At 49.7% G+C, this 14,107-nt stretch overlaps 1 protein-coding gene across 14 annotated transcripts in view; it reads left to right on the top strand.

Annotated features, from left to right (window-relative positions):
• The window catches only part of DAG1 (dystroglycan 1), a 30,432-nt gene that overhangs the window by 10,482 nt on the left and 5,843 nt on the right, over window positions 1–14,107 (top strand). For 6 of the 14 annotated variants that reach the window (XM_078876426.1, XM_078876423.1, XM_078876430.1 and 3 more), the window contains exons 2-3: window positions 2,474–2,561; window positions 7,671–7,785. The exons of 1 other annotated variant lie outside the window; for it this stretch is intronic. The gene's annotated coding sequence lies outside the window, so the exon portion shown is untranslated. Of the gene's footprint in view, window positions 1–2,473; window positions 2,562–4,585; window positions 4,706–7,670; window positions 7,786–10,045; window positions 10,134–10,190; window positions 10,337–11,758; window positions 11,855–14,107 lie in introns of those variants that run through there. 7 more of the 14 variants (XM_078876431.1, XM_078876425.1, XM_078876424.1 and 4 more) reach the window with 6 other exon arrangements.

Raw genomic sequence — 14,107 nt, 5'->3', positions numbered from 1 at the left:
GGAAACCGCACGTGCGTTTGTGGCGAGACCATAACACGTTCGTACCTGCGCACCGCTGCCAATGCAATAGCCCAATTTTTCTCCGTGCGCACTGTTGCGGCAATTTTCGTTGGCGTAACGGTCCTTTCATTCTCTGATGGTGCATTGTCTTTGAGTTGTGCGCCTTTTGGCGTCATCTGGTCCAACCCATGTGAGACTAGGCTCTAAGGAAAGCTGTCTCGGGTGTCGACCAATCAACTTCAAGGACAGTGCATACATTATCAGAGTTATGTTTTTTGTTTGCATTATGACTTCAGGTATTGTGGTCTATGCAAACATGACTCCTTGTAAAAACAAGGTGTCAGTTTTGTTGCCAGATAGAAGGGTAAAAAACCAATTATCATATTTTTACTGGCAAATGAGGTTCCAATGGTGTAACGGTCCTTGTCGCGAATCAGGAAGCATGAAGGTGACGCACCGTCCAGCGTTAAGTAAATTGCCACTTGACCGCCCCGTGTCCACAAGCCCGTCCACGAGAGTGAAGGTTTTTTTTCTCCACCACAGCAATCGCTGTTTTGTTGAGACATCCACATTCCAGTTTTAACCTCTTGTGCCAAGACCAATACCCGCCATTCGCCACTAAGTGACAGTGCCGTCACCATGGCGCTTGTGCCAGGCCAGGTGCACTTTGAGGCTACCACGTGAAGTGTCGAAGGCTCGCTGACAGGAGGTCTCGGGACAGACCCAGCTGGTGCCATGGTTTGGCTGACTGAGATGACCGGTAGATGCATCAGCTGTACCCCCATACTGTGCCAACCTGCGGTGTTTTATCCGCCCGGCACTCCGCTCGTTGTTGCGAGCGTTCGCTCCTCTGCCCTCCATTGTTGCTGTAACCTCTTGTGCACACATCTTAATACAAGCATATACTCGACACCACTTAGATTGCATTGTCATATTACAATTCCAAAAAGGCCATCATCATCATCATACTCCAACCCTGCCCCTTCCCCCATTGGCGTAATCCCCTCGGCACTCAACCCGGGACACGACTCGCTAGACGCCGCTGGCTTGACACTCGTTTGAGGCTCGCCGAACACTCCCCACGCTCACTTGACACCAGGTGCGAGGTATGCGTTCGCCTCACCCTCACCGACACTCAACTTGGCCCCCTCGCCAGCTCACCGGACAGCAGAGGTCGCAAACGGGTTTTGATTCCTTACCCGTACCCGGCCGGGTACGGGTAGGGTACGGGTATCGGGTACCTGATTGCGACCTCTGGGATGAAGCCATGTTGCAGGCGCGGGTGGGTTGATTCTAGGAACTTGAATTGTGAGAAGAGACAAGACGTTGGGAAATGAGTGACAAACGGTTACTCACCGGTGACTCACTGCCTACCCGTACCCGGCCGCACCAGGGTCGCAAACGGTTACCCGTACCCGGCCGGGTACGGGTAGCCGGGTATCGGGTAGGGTACGGGTATCGGGTACCCGGTTGCGACCTCTGCCGGACAGCCCCCGGACCCTCACCAGACGCTCGCCAGCCATCCGTATCCGTGAAGCGGTCATCTTCCAGTTGCCGTAAAGGCACAAAAAAGTGCAGCGCCACATCTTATCCAATCAGGCCGTGCACCGATCATTGTTAATTCGAATTTGTCCGTTGACTTTTTGCGACCGAGGTAACAAAAAAGATTGTAAGGTGCGCTCGCGTGTGTCACATTCATTCCCGTAGGTTTGTCGTTTCCCAGTCCCTCCGAGGCACTCCTGTACAAAGACAATTGCCGAAGTACTTGATGTTATCTTAGGACTGACAGATGCTAAATGCGAATCTTATTTGGAATGTCCTGTACCTGCACCAGAGCAGATAAAGCGTAGATCGTCAGCGCGGGACCAATCCTTTGAAAACTGACGTAGGGCTCCCTAAACCTTTCTCCCGTTCGCCTGGCGAAATGATGCCTGGCAATTTATTCACTGATCCCGCATTGACCGGCGTGGTGAAGTATACTAAAATAATGGCTTGATGACAGATGGCGCGGCGCGTAAGGAAGCATTCATCGTGCAGTGCGTTGACAAAAAAAGTTGCTGTAAATGATTGCTTTCGGATCTTTAACGCGTAGACTTTAGCGACCAGTGTGATTCGCGTTTGATTTGTGGGCGTGATCGCGTGAGCGCAAATGTGTGTTGTGCACCCTCCTCCGCCCGACACATTCAGCAAAGAAGGTTGTCGCGCGATGAACAAACGTGGGCGATTTATTCTTGCTTTAGCACACCGGTGTGTTTGTTGGAGAGCCATCTGCACACATTTAACAATCGAGTTCGATGTTTCGCTGGTCGTTACAGCCAGCATCGGCAAGGCAGTTGCACCTCCGAAAATCGATGATGAATCTTTCCAGAACCATTTCTGTCCTCTCGAGAAGCGACGTGCTCTGGTAGTTGTTAGTTTTGATCATTTTTTTCTAGTGGGTTTTTAAATTTACATTTCTTTTTTTTTGTCTCAGGCTGCTGCTACACAATCTGTGTCCTGTGGAAGCTGCTCATCCATTCGACTCCAAACATCGTATCTTCAACTCTCATAGCCGGGCAACGGTAAGCGTTCGCACACAATCAACAAAGATCTCCCATATAGCCTGAACAGACTTTTTGGGGCAAGTGCTGTTAGCGAGCACCTATAAAGGCCGGCACGGCACACGAGGGGGTGGGTGGCCAGCACCATGCCCGACCGCCTTTGTCTCCCTGGTGGCGATGTTTACACACCGCACCGGGTACTCATTTGAGGCTGAGTCAACACATACATAGACACATTTGTGCGTAGGCTCTTGTGGCGAGAGAACGTCTCGCAGGAGCAAGGAGGAACCACAGATGAGCAGGAAGGGCGGCGACGATTTCCCAAGCTCTGTAGTCTTCTATATATATTAAGGTGTCATTGACCAATTAATGGGTGTCTGCATGTGGGAGGAAACTGGAGCACCCTGGGAAAACCCACGCGGGTAAAGGGGGCAATAACATCCCCTCCAGATGGAACAGGTGGAGCCAGAGAAACGGGCACCTCCTCAACGCCCACCCGGGAAGGGAATTTCTCAAGTGCTGGATTACTGGCCATGTGCATAGACACCACCACCCACCACCCACCACCACCACCCACCACCACCACCCACCACCACCACGCTCCAGCTCTCGCTGATACTTGATGATGCCGATTGTAGTCACTGGGGAACAGAGGTCGCAACCGGGTACCCGATACCCGTACCCTACCCGATACCCGGCTACCCGTACCCGGCCGGGTACGGGTACCCGTTTGCGACCCTGGTGCGGCCGGGTACGGGTACGGGTAGGCCGTGAGTCACTGGTGAGTAACCGTTTGTCACTCATTTCGGGTAGGGTACGGGTACGGGTAGGATACGGGTACCTGTACCCGGCCGGGTGCGGGTACCCATTTGCGACCCTGGTGCGGCCGGGTACGGGTAAGGAATCAAAACCCGTTTGCGACCTCTGTCGGGGAAGCGTCGCACAACATTGACAATTTTGCTTGCTCCTCAACTTAAGCGTTCTTTTCCCGAAAGAACAATCGGCACATTTGTCCACGTGGCAACTCGCCTGTCTGTGTCAGGTGGTGGACGGAGCAAAGCTCCACTTCGCATGAATCCTACACGATTTAACCCGAAAGAAACGGGTTGTGAATCGTACGTATTCGTGTTCGCCGTTCTTAAGCCTTTATTGATGCCCCCGGTTTTAACCCGCGGGTTCCATGTGGTATGAACCATGGGTAGATTGGCATTTCATGTGGGCGGAGCGGTGGTGGTGCAGGGTTTAGCACACTGCACTTTGAAGCTAGAGTATCCGAATTTGGATTCCGGCCACGGCTAACATCAGTGGCAAGCGATACCTGAACCGGCTGCCCCGCCTCCCACCCACCCACCCACGCCCTCACCCACCCACCCACGCCCTCACCCACCCACCCACGCCCTCACCCACCCACCCACACCCTCACCCACCCACCCACCCACGCCCTCACCCACCCACCCACACCCTCACCCACCCACCCACGCCCTCACCCACCCACCCACGCCCTCACCCACCCACCCACCCACCCACCCACACCCACACCCTCACCCACCCACCCACCCACGCCCTCACCCTCCTCCCATGCTATGCGACCAGCGTGGTCAAATATCACGGGTTTTTATCCAGCAGTGGACTTACAGAGGGCTGTAAATTATTACGATGAAAGAAATGTCGGCGTAATCCATGTATTCATCTTCTTGGTTCTTTCGGTAAAGTCACGTAGAATGGAAATATTAAAATAATAAAAATAAAACATAATAAAATAATTCTCACGACGTTTCGGCCACAACGCAAGCAGCCGTCCTCAGGTCCTCAGGTGGAGAACAGGGCTGTCGAGAAGACAGAGTCTCTGTCTGCTTGCGTTGTGGCCGAAACGTCGTGAGAATTATTTTATTATGTTTTATTTTTATTATTTTACTATTTCCATTCTACGTGACTTTACCGAAAGAACCAAGAAGATGAATCCCTGCAGTCACGAAAGCTTTAAATCGAAATTTAATCCATGTATTCTTATATTTTACCTCTCACCATTTCGAGTCCAACTTCCCCAACCATTTCCTGACGACGGTGCGTGGATTTCCCGCGCATGTCTTGGCCTTCTGTCTCCGAGTGAGTTCAGTCGGTACCATTGTGCGGCCACCATTATAGAAGAGGATCCTTTTGCAGAGGTGAGAGAAAAACCCCCCAAAAAAGATGGGGTCGTTTTGGTCAAGACGTCCACACTCCAGCATTGTTCGCATTCTCTTGTGCGCACATCTTTGCACGAGCGTGTGTTTTACACATCGTGGAAAGCAATCACTACATTGTATTATGACATTTACAAAAATGCCATCATCATCATCGTCGTATTCCACCCCTGCCCCTTTGCACATTGGCCACAAGGAAGGAGCATGTCTAACAAGCATTGTGACATTGAACTCTTTGCAGGCTGAATTGCTTCTAAATCAGGGTGGCTAGGAGATGTTAACTACCTCGCCCGGTATGCAGGAGGTCGTGGGTTTGATCCCGACTCTGACAGATTCCAAGAACACAGGATGAGATGTTACTATCCTTTGTGCAAGCACTTCCAAGAGTTCATGAACAGTGAGCCTGGTGAAATTTGGGGAGCGCATCGTCAGTAGTGAACCTTTGGTTCCTAGGGTGTTTCGGCCTTTCGCACTATACACCCTCCCCAAAGGCGGCCAGCGACAGGGTGATCAATCCTACGCTTGCGTCCCATTCCCAATTAGTCATAGGAGTTGCCTTGTTGTTGATAGCCAACATCCCGTTGGACACATGTATATTTGGACTTTACACGTTCTCCCCGTTGGTCGCGTGGATTTTTCTCCGGGTCCTCAGGTTTGTCCCTCCACATTTAGAATCGGCGTGCGTCTGGAGTATTTGGCTGCTATAAATTTCCGCACAATGATGAGCCACTTTTTGTTGTCATTTGTGGCCAGGTCGCTTTTTAAAAACAGCGATATAGCTCAGTGGGCCATACCTAGTAAAATTGAAAATAGTTTATAGTTTCATAGCTTAATATTCCAAATTCTACAAATTCGGTCAAATTTCGTGACTTAGGCTGTTTCTGGCAGACTTACAGATGTTGCACTGTGTTTAATTTACAACGTTTTTCGTTCCATGCTTACATCATTTTACGTTTATACCACAGGCAGGCGTCACTCGCACCAAAGCGTGCTCGTTTGACAACATGGTTCACGTATTTCTTACCGATGATGCAAGGTGGTTATTTTTTCTCATTTTGTGTGAACGGGCGTTTGTTTTACGTCCTGTGAAATGTCACTTAAATAAATCCGCCGTTATTTTGTCACGTCAAAAAAACCATGTGCCTTGTAGTTTCGCTTTATCCGTTGCGTCAACAAGCGCTGCAAGTGGGAGACGATTCAGTAAACAAACTTCGTGGGCCCGCTGAGCGTCTCGTGGTGTACACGCAAACTCTCTCCCCCCTGTGTGTGTGTGTGTCTCCACGCACGAGATGACGCATAAGCAGGGTCTAGTACTCATACGGGTTACTAAATTGGGATTGTGAATAGCAAGCGTCGCCCGCCCGCCCGCCTCAAAGTTCAAAGTTCATTTATTAGGTATAGCCCTGTGAGCCATTCGGCTCTTGAATCGGGTGCAACCGCAACAAACAAAAAACAAAAACATGAACAAAAACATCTTAAAGTGACTATGTGCAAACAGAAAATCCAAGAAAAGACAGCAAAATATTGCAGAAAAATCACCGTACACCAACCCTGTGCAATATCCCAGTGGGATGCAAGTCAAACAACAACAACAACCACAAGACAACTTAGATTAAGGCCATCAGTCTAACTCTGTACTACAACAAACAAACATGGCCAAACCAATACACTTTTCGAAAATCACCAAAATAAAGCCATAAAAGCAATTAAACAGTGGTCATAGGAACTGTGACCGAATTTTCACAATAAACGACGTAAACAACATGTACTACCAAACTCTGTAGCCATAGCTGGCTGCATGAGTCACTCCACAACAGTAGGAGCATCAGTCGGAGTATCAACATTTTTCAATGCACCTTCCCTCATTGGCAGACCAATGCCCCGTGTCACTATCGCAAAAGACCCGTCCCCGGCTTCTTGGGTTCTCGGCTGTTTCGACGAGATAAACTTCAAACTAAACTTCGTCTGCTTCTGTGCACACGTCCCCTGCCTCCCTCCCTCTCTGCCATGTCCCTCGCCATTTGTCGTTACCACACTTCTCACGCAAGTCTCGGCACATGGGTCTCTTTTAGCCCAGTTTTTTTGTGGGGGTCATCGCTGTCGACCCCTGAATGCGTGGGGGGGCAATCATCGTTGGCTTCTTTTTTTTTATTATTCATTTGTCGGGATGCGAGACGCCAATGAACTTTCTATCCCCCTGCGCGTCGCACGGTTTATGAAAGGATTATTGAGCGGGTGGAGGAGTTCCTATATCTGGGCGGCTAACTAATGGCTCTCAAATTTCCGTGGAGGTCTATATATGTGTCCGAGAGGCCGTGGCGCCTTTAAATTAGCATCAGAAGACAGGGTGGTAGCTTCCTCGTTTGTCACTCGACCCAAAGCTGTGGCCATTCCCAACAACAGCCAATCCGTTGCTCATGCATGCATGCTTGTGACACGCATATATTTTGTCACCTTCGTATGTTGAGATGGGTGTGCTGCTACTTGATCTATACTTGGCCTCTCCAACCCGTGGATGGGTTTCTCATGCAGATGAGTCTGCGGTGGCTGCGTCATGCAGTCGGCACGCACAGAGCCACCCTGGGCCCTAGACTCTGGTAGTTTTTTTTTTAGGTCGGTTGGGTTGAAGGTCGTCCGTCGAAGTGGGGCATGTCATTGTCTAGCGAAGTGCTTTCCTGATGCAGCTGTTGCTGATTGAACTTGGGTCCAACTGATAGCACTGGTTTTAAATGTTAACCCGATTCAGGATGTTTGTGAACTATGCCATTGGTTTATTCATCATCATCGTCGTCGTCATCGTCAACCGTGTTCAAACCAATGTTGGTGAATGTCTCCCACAAGTCGTTGGCACTCACCACTTTCACGCGATGCCACCACAGTCCATCACGCTGCCGCACGTGAGCTAATCCCATCGCTCCGTCTCTCTTCCTGTGCTCCGTACCTTTAGGATGAGTTCCCTCCCCTGGCTACCACTCCACCGTGAGGCTTTTGTCCGTCGGTCATCGACCTCTCCCGCAGTAGCCTCCTCTCCTTGCCACGCTCAACAGCCACTACGACGTCTGGTTTGTGTTTGCTCTCCGGATACGCGCGCGTTCCTCGTGTCTCTCGGTATAATTTACGGACTACGTCTCTCCACATCTCTGTGCACTTTTCAGCTTTAGTTCCACGTTCTTTTCTTCAATTATCAGCATTTCAAATCCACAAGTCATGCATCAGCAGCTCTCCCACTAGATTTGTTTCACCTGATGACGATTGCTTTTGTTGCGATGGAAACGTCGTGATATTTTTTTTGTTTTTTTTTTCTCTACGTGGCTTTACCGAAAGACCCAAAGAATATAAGTCATGACAGTTTAGTAAGCACTCATTTACAACGACAAAAAGTCCCCTTTTTGGCACATTGGTGGCATGTTACATTTCACTCTCAAATCATATTTTCCAAAAGCACTCCAACCTGCCCGCACTACTTCACGTCAATATTTGTTCCCGGTCCGCTGTCAATAATCCCCCCAGACATGCGTACAGTACTCCAGTCGCTCTTCCCAGTTACGTCCCACCAATCATTATCTTTTTCGGTTGTGCCGTGGTGGCGAGATGTTAGCTACCTTGCCTGGTATGCAGGAGATCGTGGGTTTCAATCCAGACCCTGACGCCTGCTGTATATTTGGAGTTTGCATTTTTTTCCCCGTGGTCGCGTGGATTTTTCTCCGGGTCCTCCACATTCAGAAACATGCGTTTAGAGTATTTGGCTGCTGTAAATATTCCGCATGATAACGTTAAATGTTCACTTCGTTGAGCTATAATTTGTGGCCAGGTCGCTTCTGAAAAAGAACTATAAAGCTCGGTGGGCCTTACCTGGTCAAATAAAAAAACGTTTTACTTTAGAGGTGCCATGCCCTGGCTTGCCAGGAGAAGGCAGTACAGCAATTGGACTGATTTTCATTTGTTTCCATCTGTACGGGGATAGAGTGTTGGCCACTCGTATATGTGTGGGTTTCCTCCAGGTACAGCGGTTTCCTCCTACATGTGTGACTCATTCAACGGCTGAAAACAGAATATCCTTTACACCAACAATATAGCAGGCACAGCTGTTAACCCATACGGTTTACCCCGTATCCTTGCACAGGGAAATTGAGTTTTCAGGTCCATACGGCGTACAGCCGTTTCAATACGGGCAAAACAAAAATGTTTGTCTATTTTTTTGTGTTTCTCCGTTGCGATGTGACTTTGTAGGACGAACGCTGAGATTTATAAGGGCACGGGGTGACCAATAAGCTCTGAGTTGGTCTGTAATAAGGTAGGCAGCACTGATAAGGGTTTGACAGGTTTGTAGGAGGTGTTAACAAGATATTCAGACATCAAAATAGACACCTACTGCAAGGTTTCAAGTCGACAATATCCACACGTACTTGCGGCAAAACGTGCCAGCAAACGTGCTTTGATGATAGAGTGGTGCATTGTCCTTGAAACTCATTTGCCTACACACGAGACACAGCATCCTTCTTCGTGGCCTCGTCTCACCGGCGTTAGACCAGAGTACAACGCCACAAGGCGACGCGGCACAAAGGAGATGCAAATACGCAAGCGTTAAAAGCTCGGGGTGAAGCAGTTCCATCTACGGAGGGGGGGAGGGCCCTTTTAAAAAGCCTCACTGTGGCAGGACCCTGCTTGAAAAAAACGTAACCGGACACGGTTATGGCTTTTCGTGGATAAATAAGTTTAAGCATCGATCTTCTAAGTTATATTTCAATCGCGGCAATTCTGAAGCCGCCAGTGAGGGAGGAGGCTGTGTCGGTCAGAATTTCGATCGATATATTGGCCACGTTACGTACAAATCATATCCGTGTAAACGTGACAATCTTGTCGGGTGGCGATGAGGGTTGGTGACAATACTTCTTGGCATGAAACCACTGGAGTGGCCTAGCCCAAAAAAACCGGCTGGACTCATTGTTGCCCATGCTTTGTGCGTTCGTCATTTGGCTCCATTGCCTAACTTAGCATCCTGCTTTCTTAACTTCTTCACAATTTGCTGCAGTTCAGAAGCTTTGGTTGATATAATGGCAGTGGTTACCTTCTCAGGAGACAATCATATTCAGCCTGCTCCTCACCTGAAACGAATAATTTGTTTAGTGGGGTATATATGAATATTCTTTGCTGTAGAAATCTGCGTACAATTTCTCCACTAGTTGTATGCGTCTCTCACTCTGTAATATGTTATTTTGCTCTCTAGGGGCAACACATTGTAATCTTACAGCCATTACATTTAGTTTTGCTGCCTTAATGCTCCCATTACTTATGATGCTTTTCATTTTTATCTATATGTAGCGTCGTCGCTCATGCAAATTGCATCTCTCACAATCACCGAGGAACCACAAAGCCGGAAAGCAACGACAGCAGCAGCAGCCTACAGGCGGTGAGGAGCCAACGCTACCAATAGTGGCCCAACATCTGGGGTCCTCTATGCATTAAGATGTTTCCAGCCAATTAATCGACGTTGGTACTACGTGTTGGGTGGAAACCCCCGAGCACCCGGAGAAACCCCCACACGTGCGAGGGGGCAACGCTCGATGCCACACAGAAGGGACAGACGGGAACACATTCCTGCGGAGGGAGCTGGTAGGAACGTTGGGTTGCTCGGTCAATGGCCAGGGTCAACGGCGGCGTGGTGTATTCCGCAAATATGGCCGACTGTGAGTGCGGGCACAAGCCGGCGTGAGTAGGTTAAACGTTGAGTTTTATAAGGGCACCACAGGGTGACCAGCCCCTCCCCACCCAGCCCCACCCTTCCACCCCCCACCCTGCCCCACCCAGCCCCTCCCCACCCTCCCCACACAGCCCCTCCCCACCCTCCCCTCCACACCCTCCCCTCCACACCCAGCCCCACCCTCCCCACCAGCCCCTCCCCACCCTCCCCTCCCCACCCAGCCCCTCCCTGCACGACTGACACAATAATCCCCTGTGGGCTGGTGTAACCAGGTGGTTCCTACCAGTTGGCACTTTGCTGTGCTGCCTTCTCCTGGCGAGTCGTGGTAGGGCACTTCACCGACGCCCAACGGGAAGGGAGTTTCGTAACATTCGTGCGGTGTGCCACCAACCCTAATTGTGCGACGATTTGATTTTCGTGCCACGTTCAAGAGTTTCATTCCCTGGTCCTTTTCTCAACACTTTCTGGTATTCAACACTTTCTGGTATTCTGTTTACGTTCGACGTGTGCATTCCTCGCGCGCTGCGACCAAGTTTCCATCGCCCCCGATACGCGTCAACTCGCGGACGTGATTTTCCATTTTTTTTTTTAAAGGCTGCTGCTTCGACGCTCGACTTTGTGTTGTTGTTGTTGTTGCCTCCTGTAATCTCGGTGCCGCTTGTGCGTTTTCATCTCGCTTCACACTCCTCCTCTTCTTCTGCAGCGTCGCTCATTGTGGCCCCATTCGCTTGCCCATTCCGCCAGCCGCGCTGAGGAGCCGCGGGCACTCTCGCGGTTTCACGACGGGCATGCAAATGAGCGCTCGCTTTGTGCGCAATGGACGGCCCAAGTAAACTACGATCCACTCCGTTTTTTTATTTCCCCCACACCCCTCCCTCCCCTCCCCCACCTCGATTATTACACTGGTCAACACACTTTTTCTGGCATAAGGTATTCCAACGGTTTTAAGGTAATTTTGGGGTGCTGATTCCAAATCTGGCATCAGTTTTTGTCTATCACATCAGGTTTTTGAGATATCGAATATTGCATTTTCAATAAAAACTGCAGAAGAAACATATTAAATAAATGTGGATATCTACATAAAATGATATAAACACACTATCCTAAAAATACAGCACCATATTTTAACACTAAAGCAGTCACCGACTCGCAACAACTTGCAATCATAAGAGTTAATTTCGGGTAAAATCAATGAAAATGGGGTATGCCGATAGCATAAAAATGAGATGTGATAGAGCAAATCTGAGATCAGATTTGGAATCAGCACCCTGAAATTAGTCTAAAACAGCTGCAAAAGTCCAGGCCAGAATTTTTTGTTTTTTTTTGTTGACCAGTGTTATCGAAGGAGTTGGCGAGCGCAGGCCCCGAAGACGCGAGATGGCGATGCGACGGGCAAAATAATCAGCGCTTGTTCAGGAATGTTGTGATGGGTAAGACGAGAGTTGATACGTCTCTTGAATGGAGCTGGGGGTTATTATTAGTAGGAGTTTGGGGGGAAAGAGACGATGGGAGGGAATTCCAAAGTTGAGCCGTGCCGGGGGGGGGGGGCGGGCGTTGGGAGAGGCAGAAAGAGAAGTGGTGTGACCTGCGGTGTGGTGAGTGGGTGAGTGGTGGGTGAGTGGGTGAGTGGTGGGTGGGTGAGTGGTGGGTGGGTGAGTGAGTTGTGACCTGCGGTGTGGTGGGTGGGTGGGTGAGTGAGTGGGTGGGTGAGTGGGTGAGTGGTGGGTGGGTGAGTGGTGGGTGGGTGAGTGGTGGGTGGGTGAGTGAGTTGTGACCTGCGGTGTGGTGAGTGGGTGAGTGAGTGAGTGGGTGGGTAAGTGGGTGAGTGGTGGGTGGGTGAGTGGGTAAGTGGGTGAGTTGTTGTAACCTGCGGTGTGGTGAGTGGGTGAGTTGTGAGTGGGTGAGTGGTGGTGAGTGGTGAGTGGGTGAGTGAGTTGGTGTAACCTGCGGTGTGGTGAGTGGGTGAGTGGGTGAGTGGTGGTGAGTGGTGAGTGGGTGAGTGAGTTGGTGTAACCTGCGGTGTGGTGAGTGGGTGAGTGGATGAGTGGTGGGAGGGTGAGTGGGTAAGTGGGTGAGTTGGTGTAACCTGCAGTGTGGTGGTGGTTGAACACAACGTGCAGGATGAGACGCCACAGTCCGTGTCTGGTAGTCTGAGCCCTCAACATGGGTGGAGGAATCAACGAGTGAAGTTGACGAAAACAGTAACCATGGTAGTAGTAGCGGTAGTCGAGTGACATGGAGGCGACTGGCCAATGGTGAATTAGTGCTGGATCATCAATCGAAACTCATTCGCATTCTACACCCGTCATTCTTTTTTTTACGTTCCACTTTCGTTTTTGCTCAAAATCTGTTTTCTCACACAGAACTTGGCGTTAGAACTCACACAGTGAATATGCCTTTTGTACGTGTGTATTTATGTTGCACTTCTTTCACACCGTACGTAGCCAACCGTGATAATCGGAGGTGCCTTTACCTCCGTAATATGCATCATTCAATTCCCCGGTGTTTGTGCTTTGTACAGACTCTCGTACCATTTTTGTAATGAGCGTGAGCCTCTCTCTGAACAAGAGTTGTCAACCACTGGCCCAAAGGCCCCGGATTGTTGCACCCAGCAACAATCCGCAACCATTAACGTTGAAATAGATGATGAATTGTAAATATTGCGGGTTTAACTCTCCAACACACCACTGTTATGCTGGACTAAGTAACGAATTGGTGCGTTTTTTTTACGTAACAAACCTTACTAATTGGCTGTGACGCGTGGTGACTGGGTTTAAGGACGCATCTATTTACGTGATCTAACCCCAAACCTCTTATGGAGATGATGCTGATTTGTGTCACGTTGTCGACTCGTGCGTTTGACGCTCTTATGCCGGTACCCAACGTTTAGCGTGAAAAATAAAAACCCCGGGGGTGGCTTTCAGCGGAACCTGGCGGAGCGATGAAACAGCACTGCCGGGTTTCTGGGTTTGAATCCAGGCAGGCACACCGGCGATTATTAAACTCAAGTCTAGCGTGAGCCTCGGCCTTTATAAGTCACCGGTGACGACAGAGAATAAGGAGTATTAAAATGAAATATTTCACTCGATTTCACTTAATCCTGTGGCAGAGTGCGCGGCGAAAGTGCAAACCCCAAATGTGGAACGGAGTAAAAAAGGAAGCGGGTTTTTAATCGATGTTTGTGGTGGTGCCTTGCCGTTCCGAAATATCCGAATCAATTCTTCCTCTCTCGGCCACGCTGCCAAGAGCACAAATGGAATAAATCTGGGGGGGAAAGGACGAAACAAAGTTTAAAAAAATTAATAAAAAACCCAAGCCTTGGCATGGCCTGCACGCTCAGCCGAATTAGTGTAATATTGGTTCTAGTTTCCCTATCATTGCCAGGTTCTTCTCCTGTACGTTCAGGGGAGCCGTCATATATTCGTGTCGATGTCAGCAGGGAGACTTTGCCTCTTGGCCAAAAAACCGTGACCGTGACGGGTCCCGTCGTTGACGATCGTGGCGCGTGGCGCTCAGCTCTTGGCCACACGTGATGGCCGTGGCGTTGAGGATCGTGGCGCGTGCCATACAGCAGCTTCCGTGTATTCGTGGTTAGGCTGCAGTGTCACTCCATTGGTCTTGGTAGCACACGAGTGTCATTGGAATATAATTTTTGTAAACGTGTCCGATTGATTATTCACTTT

Source organism: Lampetra fluviatilis, chromosome 44 (assembly GCF_964198595.1).
Source record: "Lampetra fluviatilis chromosome 44, kcLamFluv1.1, whole genome shotgun sequence".
Classification (NCBI taxonomy): Eukaryota; Metazoa; Chordata; class Hyperoartia; order Petromyzontiformes; family Petromyzontidae; genus Lampetra; species Lampetra fluviatilis.
The sequence above is the reverse complement of the archived record's forward strand: the minus strand, read 5'-3'. Positions and strand labels throughout refer to the sequence as shown.